This window comes from Mirounga angustirostris, unplaced genomic scaffold, assembly GCF_029215605.1.
Source record: "Mirounga angustirostris isolate CCGP_5_RB_7025 unplaced genomic scaffold, mMirAng1.0.hap1 SCAF_8, whole genome shotgun sequence".
Lineage (NCBI taxonomy): Eukaryota > Metazoa > Chordata > Mammalia > Carnivora > Phocidae > Mirounga > Mirounga angustirostris.
Window position 1 is genome coordinate 137,555,555 of NW_026991716.1, and position 19,482 is coordinate 137,575,036.

Consider the following 19,482-nt stretch of genomic DNA (forward strand, 5'->3'; position numbering starts at 1 on the left):
CGACTTGGTTAGATTTTAGTCCTTTTATTTCTCCAGAAAGGGTTTCTCTAATATCTTCCATGCTTGTTTCAAGCCCAGCTAGTACCTTTAAAATCGTCATTCTGAACTCTAGTTCTGACATCTTACTAATGTCTGTATTGATTAGGTCCCTGGCAGTCGGTACTGCCTCTTGTTCTTTTTTTTTTTTTTTTGAGGTGATTTTTTCCATCTTGTCATTTTGTCCAGAGAAGAATAGATGAATGAGAGAAAAAAATGCTAACAGGGTAACAACGACCCCAGAAAAATATACACTAAACAAATCAGAAGAGACCTGAAACTGGGGGAAAAGAAAGGGAAGAAAGAAAAAAGAAAAAGAAAAAGATTAAAAAAAAGCAGAATATGATCAAATTCGATCAGGCTGGTGCATAGATCAGTGCCACACACTAGATTTTGGGCGTATTTTGGTCTGTTAGAAGAAAGTGCCTCCCAAAATTTTAAAGAAAGAAAAACTTATATATGTACAAAAATAAGGGTAAATATGATGAAGGGATGGAATATGACTGTAAAGATGAAAATTATAAAATATTTTATAAAAGGAATTGATAAGAAGTTGATTGAAAAAAGAAAGAAGAGGATTTAAAAAAAAAGGGGGGGTGGAGAGAATGTGATCAGGCAGGAAACTAGAACAAAGCCATACACTAGAGATTTAGGGTATATTTTGGTCTGTTAGAAGAAACTGTATCCCAAAATTTTAAAGAGAGAACAACTTATATATATATACCAAAAATAAGGTTAACTACTATGAAGGGATAGAATATGACTCTTAAAATGAAAAATAAAAACGATTTTTTAAAAAAGAGATTGATAAGATGTTGGTTGCAAAAGGGAAAAAGAAAAGAAAAAAAAAGAAAAAGAAAAAAGATATTTAAAAAATTAACTTTGAAAGACTAAAGAATCATGGGGAAAAAGCCATGGATTCTATGTGCAGTATTCCCCTAGCGCTGGAGTTCTGCCGTTCTCATTGATCGGTAAGCTTGGTATTGGCTGGCTGTTCTCACTGATCTTCTGGGGGAGGGGCCTGTTGCCGTGGTTCCCAAATGTCTTTGCCGGAGGCAGAATTGCCCTGCCCTTGCCGGTCTGGGCTAAGTCATCTGCTCGGGTTTGCTCTTGGGAGCTTTTGTTCCCTGCAAGCTTTCCATACAGCTTTGGAGGCCGAGAGTGAAAATGGAGGCCTCCCAATCTCCGCCCCAGAGGAGCCAAGACCTCAGGCCCCTCTCCTCAGTGCGCCCCCAGAGAAAAACAGTCAGTCACTCCCGTCTCCCTGGTCTCCGGCCACACTCCGTGCTCACCCCACCTGTGACCACGCGTTTCTATCTCTGGCACCCGACCCCGTGTGGAGGGAGTCTCCAAACCCAGCAGATCCCTGCGGTGCACTCCTGCACCGCTCCTCCAGGTGGAGGAAGGGGAGTCTCCCTGGACCTGCTTCTTGTTGGGTCCCTGTTGGAGGAGCAATGGCCCGACTGTGCTGGGGATCACGGTTTATGGCAACCCCGAGCTGAGAGCCCGCGCCTGGGCTCCGCCTCTGCAGCCGGCTTCCCTGCTCCGATACCTGGGAGCTGTGCCGCACTCAGGCACCCCCGGTCTTTCTGTGACCCTGAGGGTCCTGAGACCACACTGTCCCACAAGGGTTCCACCCCCAGCTTAGCCACTGGAGCGACATCCCTCAGCGGAGCCGACTTCTAAGTTCCGATTTTGTGCTCTGCTGCTCTATCACTTGCCAGAAGCGGCCGATGGAGGCCCCCTCGCCCGCCGTCTATCCTCCAGAATATCGCCTCAGATTCACTTCGCACATCCTACCTTCCAGAAAGTGGTCACTTTTCTGTTCAGAGAGTTGCTGCTATTCTTTTCTTCGATCTCCTGTTGAGTTTGTAGGTGTTCAGAATGGTTGGATCCCTATCCAGCTGAATTCCTGGGACCAGACGAAATTTAGGCCTCCTACTCCTCCGCCATCTTGCTCTTCCCCCCAAGAGACTGTTTCTTGATTTGTCTCTCTCTGTCTTTCTTTTTTTTCCCTTTGCTCATTTGTTTTGTCTTAAATTTGCATATGAGTGAAATCCTATGGTATTTGTCTCTCTCGGACTGACTTATTTCACTCAGTATTATACTCTCTAGCTCCGACCATGTCATCACAAATGGCAAGATTTCATTCTTCTTATACCTGAATAATATTCCATTGTGTGTATATATCACATCTTCTTTATCCATTCATCTATCTTTGGACACTTGGACTGCTTCCATAGTTTGGCTATTGTAAATAAGCTGCTATAAACATAGGGGTGCATGTATCCCTTTGAATTAGTGTGTTTGTATTTTTTGGGTAAATACCCAGTTGTGCGATTGCTGGATTGTAGGGTAGTTCCATTTTTAACTTTTTTGAGGAAACCCCATACTGTAAAACTCCTTTATGTTAAGAGCTACCTGATTAAATGGTCTTTAAGGATTTTTAGAGGGAAGGCAAAATTAGCTTTCTCTAGGCAATGTTATCCTACAAAGAGCAATGCCATTATGAAGTTTTTTTTTTTTTAAGATTTTATTTATTTATTTGAGAGAGAGAGAATGAGAGAGAGCACATAAGAGGGGGGAGGGTCAGAGGGAGAAGCAGACTCCCTGCCGAGCAGGGAGCCTGATGTGGGACTCGATCCAGGGACTCCAGGATCATGACCTGAGCCGAAGGCAGTCACTTAACCAACTGAGCCACCCAGGTGCCCCATTATGAAGTTTCTAATATTGAGCTATATTCAACCTGAGAGTAATGTGGAAGTTTTTAAAAATTACCAATATCCAGGCCACAATATCTAACCAATGAAATCAAAATCCAAATATCAATTGCATGTACTTGAACCTTGAGACAATCCCTTAGAGAAGTGATTCTCCTTCCCGATCACATATTAGGAGAAACCCCCAAATGTAGTAGCAGCAACCCCAAAAAGAAAAGCTGAGTGAAGCCCAGGCCACATTATGTTTTTTTAACATTTCCCAGGTGACTCTAATTCATGACCAGTGTCAAGAATCCCCCTTCCGGTATATGACTAGGCATGCTGAGAACATGAGGTGTCAGTCAGAAGAGGCTATGAGCTCTGGAACTAAATCATCAGGCTCTGTATCTGAGCTATTCCATTTACCTCCCTGTGCCTCAGTTTCCTCCTCTGTCAAATGAGGAGCACAATAACATCTTGGGATGTGGTCATCAAACAAGCTAATACACTCATAGCCCTGAGAACGGTGGCACTTGCCTTTCTGTACTCCAAAGTCACTTGGGAAGAATTAGATAAACATTAGAAAAATATTCAGTATAATCCTATTCTTCTGAAATGTCCTTCAAATGTCATATCTTATTAACATCTGTTTCTCAGATGGTGGAGTATATTGATTTAAAACTGCTACTTTCTTCAAGGTGGCAAGCCACCACCATTCAATTTTTTAAATAGGCCTCTTGCTCTAGTCAAAATCAGACTTAGCTAAGTCAGGTCTCCTGTGTTCTACATTATTGAACTGCTTGCCACATTTCAAGGCCAAGTTTAGAGGCTGGAGTCAACCCCATAAAGAGTCTGGAAGAAGAAAGTATCCACAGCCATTTTAGAGGAAGCATCAATATTCTCAAGCATATGCATGTTTCAATGTATATGAAGTATAAGCCAAAATCTTAAGTCTTTATGTAACAGAGAGGTTAAAAAAAAATAAGGTACTGCAGGGATCTGAGGACTCAAGCACTCCAAGACGACTTTGAGAGGAGAGAATTTCTACAGAGCTCAGATGAGGGACAGCACAAAGGAAATCCGTTTGAGCAGCTGTCCAGCAAGCTCCGTGCATGCACAGACACTGTAGTAGTATTTTCCTGGCACTCAGCAATCCATTCCCCAGATCTGAGAACATCATCTAAATCCTAATTGATGCTGTAGCTGCACTTAATGGGGAGAGGAAGAAGAGCCAAGATCCCTCACGTGTTTGAATCACATATCATAATTGGAACAATAATTCACATTCTTTTCTTCACTTTTTCTGATTTAATTCACAACAGTAAGAGAGAGCAACAGAGAGAGAGACAGAGACAGAAAGTACAATTTTAGAGCCTGAGAGATCTGCAACTTCTAAGACACGAGGAAGCTCATACAGTCTGCTTTCTCCCAAGGAGGTATGCAGGACTCCTCAAAGAATGAAAAGGTAGCATGCTACACTGGACCCCAGCACCTCCATCCATTCTGGGGATGATGTACTGCTATTTTTCTGTATGGTCCCCCTTCCCCTATAACATGACAATTTCTTCAATAGGAGTTGGCAAACTTTTCCTATAACAGTCAAGATAGTAAATATTTCAGGTTTGTGGGCTGTCTCTATCTCATATTCTTTTTTTAATATATGCAACCTTTTAAAAATCTAAATATCACCCCTAGCTCCAGAGATGCACAAACACAGACTGCAATCTAGGTTTAGCTGGGACCATGGTTTGCCAACTCCAGCTTTCCTTAAATGTATCTCAAACTGGAGCTTGGACACCCTTAGAGCTCAGGTCTGTGTCTCCAGCCAAGTGGAATATGGATGAGGGTAAGAAGGAGAAGGCAGAGTAGGGAAGGACAGCCAGCAGGGCAGGGACAATATCTGGGGCCTTGACCGGGGGCAGGGGGAGGCACTTATATCTCACTTTACACTTGACAGCTGCTTTATTTTCATTTGGATTTCCAGAGGGCAAGAGAAAGGTGTGTTGGGGGAGAATCTCCACACATATCAAGCAGTCTCAGAAGCTGTATAAGGTCTCCCGTTGAAGAAAAGGGTAGGCATCCTGCACATCAAAAAAGATTTGGGTTCTCTGCACTCAGAAATCCTCTCCTGGAAGCAAGCCACCACATGCTCGCAGGTCATTGGGCTGTCTTCACGTCACCCTGTGGAATTGGGGCTCAGGACCAGCATCAAAAAATGCTGATTATCTCACGGCGGCTTCTGTGAGTAATGAAGTCCTCAGTCTCGTGCCTGTCTAGGCCTGTACCCTGAACAGAGAAGTCTGCAGGAAAAGGAATTATGAGCCAGGAAGGTGTCCCCCGAAGCATGCGTGGACATCTCAGAATGATTTCATACTGACACAAGCAATGTTGCATATCTCTTAGGTTGTCCTCTTGGAGAGATTCAGAAGACTGTGGGACACCTGAGAGCAGGGACCATACTTTGCTCACCTTTGTGTCTGATTCAGAATCTAGAACAGTGGCTGGCACATTACGGATACTTAGTAAACATGGAGTGGGGAAGGAAGGAAGGACAGGAGGAAGAGAGAGAAGGAGGGAGGAAAGGAGAGCAGGAGGCAGCTCCCTCTAAGGAGGTTTTAGATTGTTCTGCTTTAGATTTTCTACAACTACTCAATTTTTCCAAAAACAGAGAGAAATCAGACATTTCTATCCTTTGAAGCAAAAAATAAATAAATAAATAAATAAACTTATCCATGGCTCTCCTTACCCACAGCTTGGCGAGAAAATCCAGGAATGAACTAAAGCAATAAACAAAGACTGAAGGGGCTGGGGGATGGGAGAATATGTAGTATTTTAATACAGTTTCCCAAAATATGTATGACATGATTTGAGAAGGAATATCTAAGGAGCCAAACTGAGCTGTTTAATTGGGGTTGTGTTGTTATTAAAACAACTGATAAAGACACTCTTTGTAGTCCCCCCAAATGAGTTTTTTGAGTGAGTCGCCACAGTCCTCGGATCTGTATGCATGACTAAATGTATAAAAAAGTAAATGGGGCCCCAGATGAGTGTCAGTTATGAGGATGCTAACAGTAAAAGCCTGCCCCAAAGCAATGACACATGCTTTGAAAACACTCTGGGGGTAAAGAAGCACGCTTAGGGAACACAGGGTCTCAAGTATTATTGCTGTCATTATTATGCAGTTATTTTCCTAGCAATTTTCAATGATCTGTCACAGCTTGGAGGAGAGTCTTCAGTATCATTGCCCATACAGGTAAATTTGGTGAAAGGGGAAACAGACAGACCTTTAACAGGCAAGTGTGGAGTGTGGGGACTGAAGCTTCATGGTAGTCATGGGACCAAATAAAATGGCAATAGGCCACCTTTTCCACTTCAAGGACCTTAGAGCAGAAATGTGTGGCTCTCAACTTTCCGGGCATGTTAGCAGGTCTCTGTGTGGCAGATGGCTGTCTGTCTGGTCATGAGGGCTCGGATCCCTCCTCTGTACCTTCCTCATTAGCAAGTGAGACAAGCACGATAACTCAGTCAGTCGGTCAGATGTGGTTCCATCCTTGATCTCAGAGAGATGGCCTATTGTCTACAGTATTTTCCAAACACTAATTCACAGTGCAGTGCTGAGCACACATACCATGACAATGTCCTGGGATGCTCTTACAATTTTAAGTTAAAAATCCAGGATTCTGATTCAGGCATGGAACACAAGGATGTGTCTTTTTTTATTTTCCTAGTGATTCTTGAATGATCAAGTTTAAAAATCACTGGTGTAAACTTTCCACTTTGGAATTTAATTAGATTGTCTTGGTGTTTTTTTTTTTTTATCTAAGACTTGAGGGCTGGATTACCCCACCCCTATCAATGAATGACCCAACCAATGACTGAATGAATGAATGAGGATACATCCAGAGTCAGAGGATCAGGAGGAAGGATATTTTTTCATGGTCTACACATTACTGGGAAAAGAAACACAAACCCCCGCTTTTAGGAAGGGATGGACAGGGGAGGGAGGAAGGAAGGAAGGGGGTGGGGAATGGGAGGGAGAAGGAGGGAGAAAGGAAGAAATTACATAGAAATTGACATAAAATGCCTTTGCTTTGGGGGTGTCATGTGATACATCTCTGAAGAACACCTCCAGGTCTGACAAAGACCTGTGAGATATCAGTATGAGGACTGCTGTGTAGACCCTGCCCCTCTCACCTTGAACAAGCTGAACATTTGACCTTATTAGGCCATCCTTCCCCTGAGTTTGCCTAGTTGTGGGCTCTGCCACCACTTCTCTTGGCAAACACATGCATGGGGAGGCAGAAGGTCCTGGGTCCAGGCTTGTGCCCTTCTCTCCTCCGACTCTACTACACTCATCCTCTCTACCCGCCATGTCCTGCACACCTATCTCATTCTCCAAGAACCCACACTCTCAGATCTCTCTTTGTCTTGGCAAGGATTCCAGCCCCTTCCTGGTTCTCTCTTTGTACCTGAACCTGCGCTCCTCCAAGTGTTAACAGGTGTCATGACAATTGGGATGGGGAACATTCTGGCCAAATAAGTATGGCAAACACTGGGTTAAGGAAAGTTAGACAAGTTCCTTTCCTTCGGGATTTCTCAGAGCTTTAAACTAGCTAATGCAATTTGAACATTTCCTAAAGAGAAAAGCATTATTGGAGCTTGCCCCAAACACACTTGGCAATGACACCTATTATATGATGCATCTTCTAGGAGCACTCTTATGCCTTTACCAACAAATGTGTATTGAGTACTTACTATGTGCCAGACATTGTACTGAGCACCAAGCAAGACCCACATAATCTATGCCCCGTGGCACTTAACTCAATAGGCATGTTTGGGGAGCACTTGTCCGAAAGTCCTCCTCTTAGATCTGCCCCTGAGTCCCCTGTTCTTTTCCTCTTCTTACCTTAAGTTCTGCATCTTCTCTCAGTCTTTGAAGTCCTCTGAGAAGCAGAGTCTTTCCTGGCTGGCTCCATCCCATTCCCACACTTTGAACTTCCAGGAGAAGACTGGCCTTGGCCATCATTCCACTTGCCGCTTTAAACAGTGTCACTTGGGCTCTGCAATAGTTTCAAAACAAGCCTTTCTTCCAGTATGGTCCTTCACCACTTTCTCAGCCTCCCTGAATCAAGCTGCCCTTTCCATCAGCATACTATTTCCTCAATTCTGTCCCCTTTTTTTCTTTCTATATTCTCCTGAGTTTGTGCTGGAGACGCTTCTGGAGAGCTGGTTCCACAGCTCGTCTACTCAATCTGTTATCAGGTCCACTGAGAAGCATTCCTAGCCTCCCATCCCTGGCCTGCCCCATCCCTGGCCCATCTGGCTCAGCCTGGGATCCCTCCCCTGGCAGAGTCACCATATTCCCTGCTCAAAAGTTATATTTAGCTCCATGCAGAAAGCCCTGTATCTTGCTCAGGAATATCCCTCCTAGTCATCTGTAAGAAAAGGAACAAAACTTAATGCTCATGCCCATCCACATGCTGTTTCCTTACATCCACCCCTGCCCTAAATCACACACTCACTACGGTGGGGAGTCCATACCCTTGCCAGGAAGCAGCCCTGTTCTGGGAACATGGCCTCAACCCACCTTCTTTATTCAGAGCAGCTCTGCTCCTGGTCACAGTATATGAGACCGGGAATTAGTGCCTGAGCAGAAAGAAGCTCTCCTAGGCTGGGCACATGGGCAGCCAAGCACCTCCGAGGTAGCTTGGATCCAGCGTTTTGTCTCAACTTTGGTTCTACACTGAGAATAGCAAGATGGCCTGAAAGAGGGGGCAATCTATCAGTTTTGGTTGGTGGGGGGAATGAGTGAAGAGGACAAGAGGGGAAGAGAAATAGAAAAGTGCCAACAGCACATGAAAAGATACTCAACATCATTCATCAACAGGATCAGGAAAATGCAAATCAAAACTACAGTGAGATATCACCTTATATCTGTCAGAATGGCTAAAATAAAAAACACAAGGAAGTGTTGGTGAGGATGAGGAGAAAGGTGGGAATGTTGGTGGGAATGCTAACTGGTGCAGCCACTATGGAAAGCAGTATGGAGTTTCCTCAAAAAATTAAAAATAGAATTACCGTATGATCCAGTAATTCCACTACTGGTTATTTACCCAAAGAAAACAAAAACACTAATTCAAAAAGATATATTCACCTCTATGTGTATTGTACCATTATTTACAATAGCCAAGATATGGAAGCAACCTAAGTATCAATAGATGAATGGATAAGGAAGATGTAGCATACTCTCTCTCTCTCTCTCTCTCTCTCTCTCTCACACACACACACACACACACACACACACACACACACACACTGGAATATTACACAGTCATAAAAAAGATGAAATCTTGCCATTTGCAATGAGCTGGATGGAACTAGAGGGCATAATGCTAAGTGAAATAAGTCAGACAGAGAAAGATAAACACCATATGATTTCACTCATATGTGGAATCTAAAAAACAAAACAAATGAATAAACAAATAAAGAGTAGAATCAGACCTATAAATACAGAGAACAAATGGATGTTTGCTAGAGGGAGGAGGGCTGGAAAATGGGCAAAATGGGTGAAGGGGAGTGGGAGATACAGATTTCCAGTTATGGAATGAATAAGTCATAGGAGTGAGAGGCACAGCATAGGGAATATAGTCAATGATGTAATAGTGTTGTATGGTGGCAGATGGGAGCTACGCTTGTGGTGAACATAGAATAATGTATGGAGAATTCGAATTACTATGTTGTACACCTAAAACTAATCTCACATTGTGTGTCAACTATACTCAAATGAAAAATAATTATTGAAGAAAGAGAAAGAAAAGAAAAGTGTCAACGGGAGGAGGCTGGGCCTTGAAGGGCCAGGGTCAATGGCGGAACAGCAGAGGCTGATAAACAGTTGAGTTTTTTGGCCCTTTGAATTGTACATTTTGCTGAGAGACAGTCCCTCCCCCTTCAGTCTCCATAATGACAGCATTGGTAAAGTCTGCTAGGCCCATATATACTTTGTGCACGTGGTTACCTATTGTTTTTTGTTTTAATTTTTTATTTAAATTCAATTTAATTGGGCGCCTGGGTGGCTCAGTTGGTTAGGCGACTGCCTTCGGCTCAGGTCATGATCCTGGAGTCCCAGAATCAAGTCCCACATCGGGCTCCCTGCTCGGCAGGGAGTCTGCTTCTCCCTCTGACCCTCCTCCCTCTCATGCTCTCTGTCTCTCATTCTCTCTCTCTCAGATAAATAAATAAAATCTAAAAAAAAAATTCAATTTAATTAACATACATTGTATTATTAGTTTCAGAGGTAGAATTTAGTGATTCATCAGTTGCATACAAACCCAGTACTCATTACTTCAAGTGCCTGCTTTAATGCCCATCACCCCGTTACTCTATTCCCCACCCACCTCCCCTCCAGCAACCCTCAGTTTGTTCCCTATAGTTAAGAGTGTCTTATGATTTGCCTCTCTCTCTGTTTTTGTCTTATTTTTCCTTCCCTTCTCCTGTGTTCATTTGTTTTGCATCTTAAATTCCACATATGAGTGAAATCATATGGTATCTGTCTTTCTCTGACTGACTTATTTCGCTTAGGGTAATACCCTCTAGTTCCATCCAGGTCATTGAAAATGGCAAGATTTCATTCTTTTTGATGGCTGAGTAATATTCCATTATGTATATATACCACATCTTCTTATGTATTGGTTTTGTTTGCTTTGCTTTGTTACAACACAAAGGTGGTAGTTTTTATGCCAGGATCAACTCTGTGTAGAATAGAGATTGTGTGAGAGGCACCTGAGCCCCCTCAGGGATTCATAACAAGCTTCAAAACCAGGAGAATTGGGGATTCCAGTCATTTGTTCCAAGATGTCTAGGAGGAGAGATGCCATAGCTGGCATTTATGTTTGTGTACACTTATTAATTTACTCAACCAACTCTACAACAAGCAAGAGCTGGAAGGATTTCTGGATACAGTAGGGCTGGTTGAAAATATTTGGGCAGAAGATGAATTCTGTAGGAAAAAAGGAAGACTGCTTCCCAAAGATCAGGGATATTTCAAGATGGTGAACAAACGATATCTATAAAATTCAGACAGGAATAAGCAGTTTGCATGAAGGCTGGTGACTCGTGTGGCAGGTGTGGAAGGCACTGAAGGAAGATTCTTCTGGCTGCTTTGAATAACATGCACCTATTGTTTGTCACACAAGCACCCGATCTCTTCTGGGAACCATTTCCCACCATCCCACTTCCATCCACATGGTTTCCATAAGCAATAGTGTTTTCCATGACCCACCTCTTCCCTGGTGTTGCAGCTGGTAGATGTGGTGCTCAGTCACTGGGTGGCTTTGGTTCCTACGATGTGGATGCCAATGCTCTGGCTGGCTGAGCAGAGGAGAATGTTGCATGATGAGCAGAATGGAGGAAGAGAGATTCTTGGTGGCGTCTAAGATGAGCAGAAAGGAGGAAGAGAGATTCTTGGTGGCTTCTAAGTCTCTGGGTTCTAGTTAATCCTGAAACCCAGTCATTTTTTTGTCCTTAGGTTTAGACATCTCACCTTCCTAATTTAGGTAGTCATCACTTCCAGTGTTCTATCTAGAATAAAGGAGGTCTATCTAGTACAATCCATATGAGCCCCTGGAGAAGGAAATGGAAGAGCCCAGTGACAGCAGGAAGGCTGGCCAGGGAGCTTGTGCAAATAGTCCACACTTGATGAGACAGAGATCTTGTCCATGGCTGTGACAATGGGAATGAGCAGATCCAAATGACATTCAAGGAGACTGAGCTGCAGGAAGTGATGCTAAAATAGAGAGCTTCCCAGCATTTGGAGTGCTCGTCATAGTAACATTTTCCTGTGACACATTTGTTGGCTGTAGTGCTTTTATGGCAATGATGGTTATAACAGCCTCAATACTAGCCCAGTAACTCCTAGGACAGCACTCAACCACAAAACATTTCAGAAAGCCAAGGGCATTCATGAAGACTCAGGGGAGATATAACTCAACCCAAAGAAGAGACTTGATCCAGCCTTTCCAAAAAGGAAATTAAGCAATTCAGCTACCAATTCACCAGCAAGTCCTACTCTCCCCAAATGAAAGGGCAGCTACGACTCCACAGGAAGCACCAGGATCTCTTCCCCGGAGGCCCCGGGGCTGGAGCTGAAGCATCTGGTCTCCAGGGAAGGCTGAAACTGAGAGGAAAGTCCTGGAGGGGCGCCATGACAACAAGAGCCAAAAATGTGTTCAAGTCCAGAGAAGCTCCACCATTCACTAGACTGTATCCTGTGTTTTCTAACCACCTATACAAATATTTGTGGATCCCTCCCCTGTGATCTAGACTGATGATAGGCTTTGGGGAAATTTATAAGTAGTGATCTCACAAACTTTCCTTGAACCTATCTTTCCTTTAAGATCCTTGACATTAATGATTACAAATGTAAGAGGGAGGTCTCTTGGAACAATGATACCCTCTGGGTCTTTTTTTTTTAGAATAAAGGAAAGTTTATATAGAATGTGATCATTCCATGGCATATAATCTCACTATCCATCAGTAGCCCCAGGACCTCTGGAGAAAATGTGAATGCTTGACAGAAAGAATTCAATCTTCAAGCAGAAATAAGTTAAGTTAGTCCTTTGGCCTCCCAGCAATCAATTACAAGGTATAGACATTTTAGTTCCTACACTGTGAAGGATGGGGAGTAACCTGAATACTACATGTTACACTGCAGTAACAAAAGACCCCAAAACCTTAAACAATGGCTTAAACGAAAGTTCACATCTTGTTCATGTGCACGCAGCCACCTGGGTGAACAGCAGTCACCATCTCCCATTGCCAGAGATGTGTGGAGATTATTTCAGAGTCCCTTCATGCTTCCATCCAGAAGTGTTCAGCTTCCTGTCAAGATAGTTCAGTTCTGAATCCAGCTCTGCTGCTGATTTACTATCTAGTATGACTATAAGGTAATAAAATTTAAAAAAGGACAGAACTCAAACATCCAAATGATTCATAGTAGTCCATGTGGTAAGCTTTATACCACTGTGTACTTAGGGCAGTAAGCCTGGCATCACCTGAGAGCCCAACTGTGGCAGTAATCCTGATGCTGCAACACTGTCCCCATGAGGGGAGCCAATGGGAAGCAGGGAGGGGTGGTGCTGAGTCCCAGCTAATCCCCTCACCAGATCCCCAGAGTGACGGAGTGGAGAGGAAGCCTCCCTCTTTTTCTGCTTCTTTCATTGTCTCTTCTTTTTTTAAATAGTGGTACAAGTTCTGTCTCCTCCTAACTTTTTTTTTTAAAGATTTTATTATTTATTTATTTATTTACTTATTTATTTATTTGACAGAGAGAGAAACAGCATGAGAGGGAAGAGGGTCAGGGGGAGAAGCAGGCTCCCTACCTAGCCGGGAGCCCGATGAGGGACTCGATCCTAGGACTCTGGGATCATGACCTGAGCTGAGGGTAGTCGCTCAACCAACTGAGCCACCCAGGCACCCTCCTCCTAACTTTCAAAGGCAATTTTCCACTGAGTTTCTCTCTCTCTCTAAAAGATTATCTGTTTTCCTGTAGTTCTGAGACTTCACAAAAATACATCTAGGTGTGGGTCTTTTTTCTCTCATTATGTTGGGCACTCATTATACACCTTTAATCTGGACAATCATGTTCTTCAGTTCTGGACATCTTTTCTTGATATTTTGTATTTATTTAATTTACTTCTTCCTTTCATTTAATCTGTTCCCTCTTTCTGAAATGGCCATCATTTGGATCTTTTGATCTGATCCTCTATTTTTTTCTCTTTTTCACTTCTCACTTCTCCTCTCTTTGTCTTTCTGTTCTATTTTTTGGATATCTGTCAGCTTCATCATCTAATTTTTTATTTTATGCTACCATATGTTTAAGTGTCTAAATCCCTTTTCTTATTCTGTTGGATTCTTTTCTATAGAATTTTATAGTTGCTCCATGTATATCTCTCTGAAGTCTTTTGTTCCATTTGTTTTGTTTTGTTCTGTACCACATTGTCCTTTTTTCTGTTTGAATCTCTGTTACTCAGTTAAAGGTTTGACATGAATTCTTGGTTATCCTTCACTATCTGTTCATAATTACAGATGAGACCTTGTAAGACATGGATTCATTACAGAAAATTGGCTGTTTCACTAGGGCCCTAAATGCCAGTATTTAAAATACAGTTGACCCTTGAACAACATGAGGATTATGGGCACCAACTCCTCACACAGTCAGAAATCCGCACATAACTTTGATTCCCCCAAACTGAACTACTAATAGCCTACTGTGGATGGGAAGCCTTACCAGAACATAAACAGTTGATTAATACAATTTCATACGTTGTATGTATTACATAGTATTCCTACAATAAAGTGAGCTAGAGAAAAGAAAATGTTTTTAAGAAAATCATAAGGAAGGGAAAATATACTTACAGTACTGTACTGTATTTTTTGGGGGAAAAAAGCCATGTAGTGTAAACTCGTGTTGTTCAAAGGTTAACTGTATTTCATATTGGACCACTGTCCTTATAGAGGATCCTCAAACCTCCTACCTGGGATGTCCCCAAATCTAGAGGCTGTCTAGCTCAATATCCCCAGAAAGTAAATCTCCCACCTTGTCCTGGAATAAGGAAAGCATGATTGCCAGTTATACAGGGTGAACAAAACCATCTGAAGCCCTAATTCTCCTTTGGCTTTCCATCATTATTCCTGTTTTCAGCCCCACCTGCATCCTGACCCAATGCTCTAATTCCTGGGTTTTTCCAGGTTTCTGTGAGAAGAGAGATCTTGCTTTTTTTCCATTTTCTACCCAGAGACTTAGGTAGTAGCTGTCCCTGGGATTCAAGTCATTTATATGTCTCCCTTCTCCTTTCAAGTTTCCAAACTGCTAACTTCTAGACACAGAAATCTCCCCTCCTTTCCCTTCAATTCTAGTGGGTTTATGGTGTGTTATTCTTTTACTATCACTTTGGTGGGATTTCAGAAGGGAGAAAAGATGAATAAAATGTTCAAACTTCTTTGTTTAACTGGAAGTCTGTTATGATCTATTTTTAATGTATGTTATATTACTGGATGTTATATAACTTAGATTATATCTGAGGCAAAATGAGAGGGAGAAAGAGCAATAGAGGAACAGAGAGGGAAAAAAAGGAGAGAAAGAAGAAAAATAGAGATAGGAGTGGATGCGCAGAAATAGTGTTCACTAGGGGTAAGAAATCATTTTTTGGTGGGCACACAGGTCACTCAGAAAAACAAAAGTGTTCACACATTTTTTTACAAAATGAAAATATCTTGAGTCTAATTATAGGTGTCTATAAATACATATATATCCGTATAATGTAGAAGACTTACTTTATTGCATAGAAAAATATTTAAGGGCAAATATTCCTCAGTTATTAAAGCATTAGCATCTGAGGCATCTTTGAGAAGCAGTAATGCAGACACACCCCTTTCAGCATTTAACCTGAAAACTCCATCAGAGGCCATATCAGGAAGTTACATGGACAGAACATGGACCACAAGTTGTGATAGTCCCTTGTCACCAGACGGAATATTCATCTGACAATGATGGACAGTGCACTGGAGCCTTTAATGGACATGAACGCACTGGCAGTGGCTGTCGAACTCCATTCTGCTCCACCCTGGGCCTCAAGATGCTATAAGGACACAAACTTGTTGGCCCCTGCTGAAGTGGGCCAGGGCCCCAAGGGAGAGGGGACAGCCACGGGGCATGTACCAGCACCGTGATGCATGGTGTACTAAAGAGCAAGTCAAAATTTTTTGTTGGTTAAAACAACAAAATAATTCTTATTTTGGAAGACTCATGGACATCAGATAATTATACAATGAGAATACTGAGACCAATATTATCTAATTATCTTTAGAGCCTTCCAAATCTAAGGACGGCACCTTTGATACTCCTTGTTCCAGTCAAATGCTTGTGTAACTGAGATTGTGTTTATCAAATTTTCAAGCTGAGAAGAATCACTATGTAGAGAAACTTGGAAGACCCTTTACTAACAAGAAAAAGGCTATGGTAATTCTAAAAATCACATCCCCTCCACATGTTACCTTGGCTTGGCTTGGTTTTTGCTTTTTCATTGGGCTTTATTAACACCAGGCATTGCAGCTTTGATAATCTGGTTTGCCTTCCCTGTCCATAACATTTCAGAGAGTCAAACAAAAGGTTTAGAAAGAGATTAACTATTTTTATTGCAATGTCTTTAAGAGTAGACTGATCACATCTCACTCACTGCTTTTATGCTTACATGGGACTTCTCTTGCTAGACTAGTAGGTTGGAAATCTAATTTTCAATGTTGACTTTCTATAGTCTGTTCCAACATGGAATATTTCAGAGTTTAAAAAAAAAATTGGCCTCAAGACAGCCTAAAATCTGCCCTAGAAGGAAGTGGGCACAGAATGAACCAGGCAATACATACTATTTCTGGGTTCAGCTTGCTGAAAACTTTTCAAGTCTTATTCTGTGACATTTACAGAGCAGTTTCAAGAATGCTTAATAAAACAGATTTTGAAAGTGTCTTTCTTAATCTACAGTATCCATTTATACATCATCAGTATATAATTATAGCTCAATGCTGCTGCTGAAAATATAGCAAAGGAGGTAAACTTCCTTAATCAAGCTGGGTTATCCAGGGGAACACTCCTGGAGAGATGGGGCTCCACCGACAGTGCTAGATACCACCCTCTACAAAGTTGGATCCCAGATAAAATGGGCTTTATGCTATCTTTTTTAAATATGCCTGGGCTCTAGGAAGCAAGGGAAATCTCCAAGGACAGAATTTTTATTTTTTTAAGTCTGAGCTAAAAACAGAGCAGAGAGCCATGAGCTTCAAACAAAGGCATCAGGCAGGGCTGACATGAGAGCAAGTGAAAACACAACTCTGTAGTAAAAACCCAAGTTTAGTACCTGATACTTGGGAATGATGAACTTGGGATCCCTGCAAGTCTGGCCACCTGAAGATGAAACACTGCCCTGGATCTGGCAGAAGCAAATGCAAATCTCTGGAGGAACATCCCCAGTTTGGGCTCTCAGGATTCCCCAATATGAAACTCTAACAAATTCAAACTCACAACCAAAGACCAAATTCATAAAGGAAAAATCATCATGAATGTGAGTTAACAGAAACAAGACCAACATATTCATGTTCCCACCCAAGGACCTCAGATACTAAAATTGTCACACATAGATAAACCCCATATTAAATGTTCAAAGGAATAAAATATAGAATTACAAACATGAAAAAGCAGCAAAAGATGATTAAAACTGACCAGTTTTTGATATTTTAAAAATAAAAAATAAAATAATAAATAAATACATAAATACATAAATAAAAAATCAAAAAATACAGCTATTATAAAGAAGAAATTGTGATACTCCTCACAAAGGTAACCAGGAAAACCCATGTCAAATAAGCAAACTGGGTCAACGGGCAAGGGAAGGGGTGCTAAGGACAGGGTCTCAACTACATCTCGAGAAGTGAAATCAGAGAGGAATTTTATGGCACTGGGCCTGTGTTGAGTGTTAGGATTCAGCTGATTTGGGGGTGGGCTTTCAAAGGCACCCAAGTAAAGATTGGATGAAACAGTCAAGAGTGGATTGGTGGGGGGCACAGAGAAGGGTTTTCTCCAGAAGTTGTGTCGTGGGGCATGCTACAGTCTTAGCTTTCCAGAGTAGGTCATGGTGGCAGAGCTGGTTCCTGGCTACTCTGCATGACTCCTGCTAGGGAAGGTTTTCATTCCTACATCACTCTTCTGTATCCCTACAGTACTTGAAAAACAACTCTTTCTTGGGACTTTTAGCATTCATCATTGCTCTCTCCATTTTTCAGTACCTGGTATGTAACTTTGAAGATTGAAAGGCTTTAAAACATGTTTATGACAGAAAGGAAAGAAGAGGGAGGCAGGGAATGAATACTACATATCCCTTATTTGTTGGGCTATCAGACTTCTGGTCTTGCCTCTTAGAAAGACTTGCACATTCCAGGAACTCAAAGACTAGTAGAATTTCCAGGAGCCTACTTAGTGTTTCTTATAGGTAGGCAACACTTCTGACTACCCATCTGTGAAACAAGAGCTTTGAGCACTATCAGATATGGGTTTCCCCAGAATCTCCCTTCCTTGGTCTTTCACATGAAGAAGGGCCACCTCTGAAAGCTGCTCAGCTGGGTGGAAAGAGAAAAGGCAAATGGGCTCAATTATCACTTTCCATGCCATGTTCCTGCCACAGAGCCCTAAGGAATGATGGTGGATCTTCCCATAGAAGAGCCAGAAGTGACCACAGTGAACTTCTAAGAATGATGGCCACCACTTCACACCTGCCTTCCACATCTCCTGCAAATATCCTTTGGCCAACTCTAACCCAGGAAAGGGGATTCAAGGAACCATAGCTCCCAGCTTCACCAAGTTGGCCTAGAACAATCTAGCAGAGTTGGCAATGTAGAAGTTCCTAAATGAAAAAGTTCCTGACTTGGGGTGCCTGGGTGCCTCACTCGGTTAAGCATCCAACTCTTGATCTCAGCTCAGGTCTTGGTCTCAGGATCGTGAGTTCAAGCCCTGCATTGGGCTCCACACTGGGCATGAAGCCTACTTTAAAAAAAATTTCCTGACTTGAAGAAGACAGAGGAGAGGAGGCAGACAGAGTTTATAGAAAGAGCTTCATGGAGGAGGTGCAGTGTTCACTGAGGCTCAAAAGAAGAGTATAATTTAGAATATAGAGAAAGAGAATGAGCAAATATTTCCTGTTTAAATGTGGCTGCCTCCTTTATTTTGATGTTGGTCCAGAGTGTATACCACTTTCACAGAACCCTGACAAGGAACCACAGGACTCCAGAGCTAGGATGTGGCCAAGAAACACACAGATGAAGAGCCTCATCCTCGCCTTAACTCTGTGCTTGGGAAGGACTGATCCAGAGTCCTGCTGCCCAACTCACCCAAAGTGGAGTGGTAGGTCTATGCAACGGCCTCAGTTTTGCATCCCACTGTTTCTGTGTCTGCTCAGAAACCTTTTGGCATGCCTACCCTAGAGGAGAATGAATTCTGTCTGTCTGGTTGCTTTTTAAGGCAAATTTAAAAATAAAGACAGCTTTGAAAACAAGTAGAGTTTTGTTCTTCCCTGACCTCAATGAGATGCTTGTTGACCAGTGCCCAGCAGTCTGGCTTAGAGTTCTGCTAAGCCAATGGCACCTCACGTGGAGTGAGCACTGCAGGGGAGGGGTGCAATGCTGGTTTCTGCTGCAGTAGGGAAAGGGGACCATGTCAGAGGGGTTCCTCCAGGGTCACATCTGCCGTGCTAGCCCAGGGCCTCCCTCCAGGGTTGGTGGGGGGAGGGAGGAGCCTGCATAAAAGGCTCGTGGTGTTCAGAGGGGAAGCAGTTCAGAAAGAAAAGGAGGAGGTGGCAGCCAATGAAGAAACGGGCTCCCCCTGGGTGGCTCAGTCATTAAGCATCTGCCTTCAGCTCAGGTCATGATCCCAGGGTCCTGGGATCGAGCCCCGCATCGGGCTCCCCGCTCAGCAGGGAGCCTGCTTCTCCCTCTCCCACTCCCCCTATTTGTGTTCTTTCTCTTGCTGTGTCTCTCTCTGTCAAATAAATGAATAAAATCTTAAAAAAGAAAAGAAACGGGCTCCCCAACAATAAGCTCTAATCCTCAACCTCTACTGCAACACAGCCCAAACCTCAGGAGCCTTTGGGGTAGGAAGCTCTTTTAGATAGCTGACACAGCTCCTCCTGCTCTCAGCATCCTCAAAACC

General features: G+C 42.7%; 1 long non-coding RNA gene across 1 annotated transcript in view; it reads right to left on the reverse strand.

Moving 5' to 3' along the window:
- Window positions 1-231: 231 nt before the first annotated feature.
- The window catches only part of LOC123836789 (uncharacterized), a 131,647-nt gene continuing 112,396 nt past the window's right edge, over window positions 232-19,482 (reverse strand). The window contains exons 8-9 of the long non-coding RNA XR_010413831.1: window positions 11,014-11,163; window positions 232-316 (exon numbers count right to left, since the gene is read on the reverse strand). This is a non-coding gene — a long non-coding RNA (uncharacterized LOC123836789). The remainder of the gene's footprint in view (window positions 317-11,013; window positions 11,164-19,482) is intronic.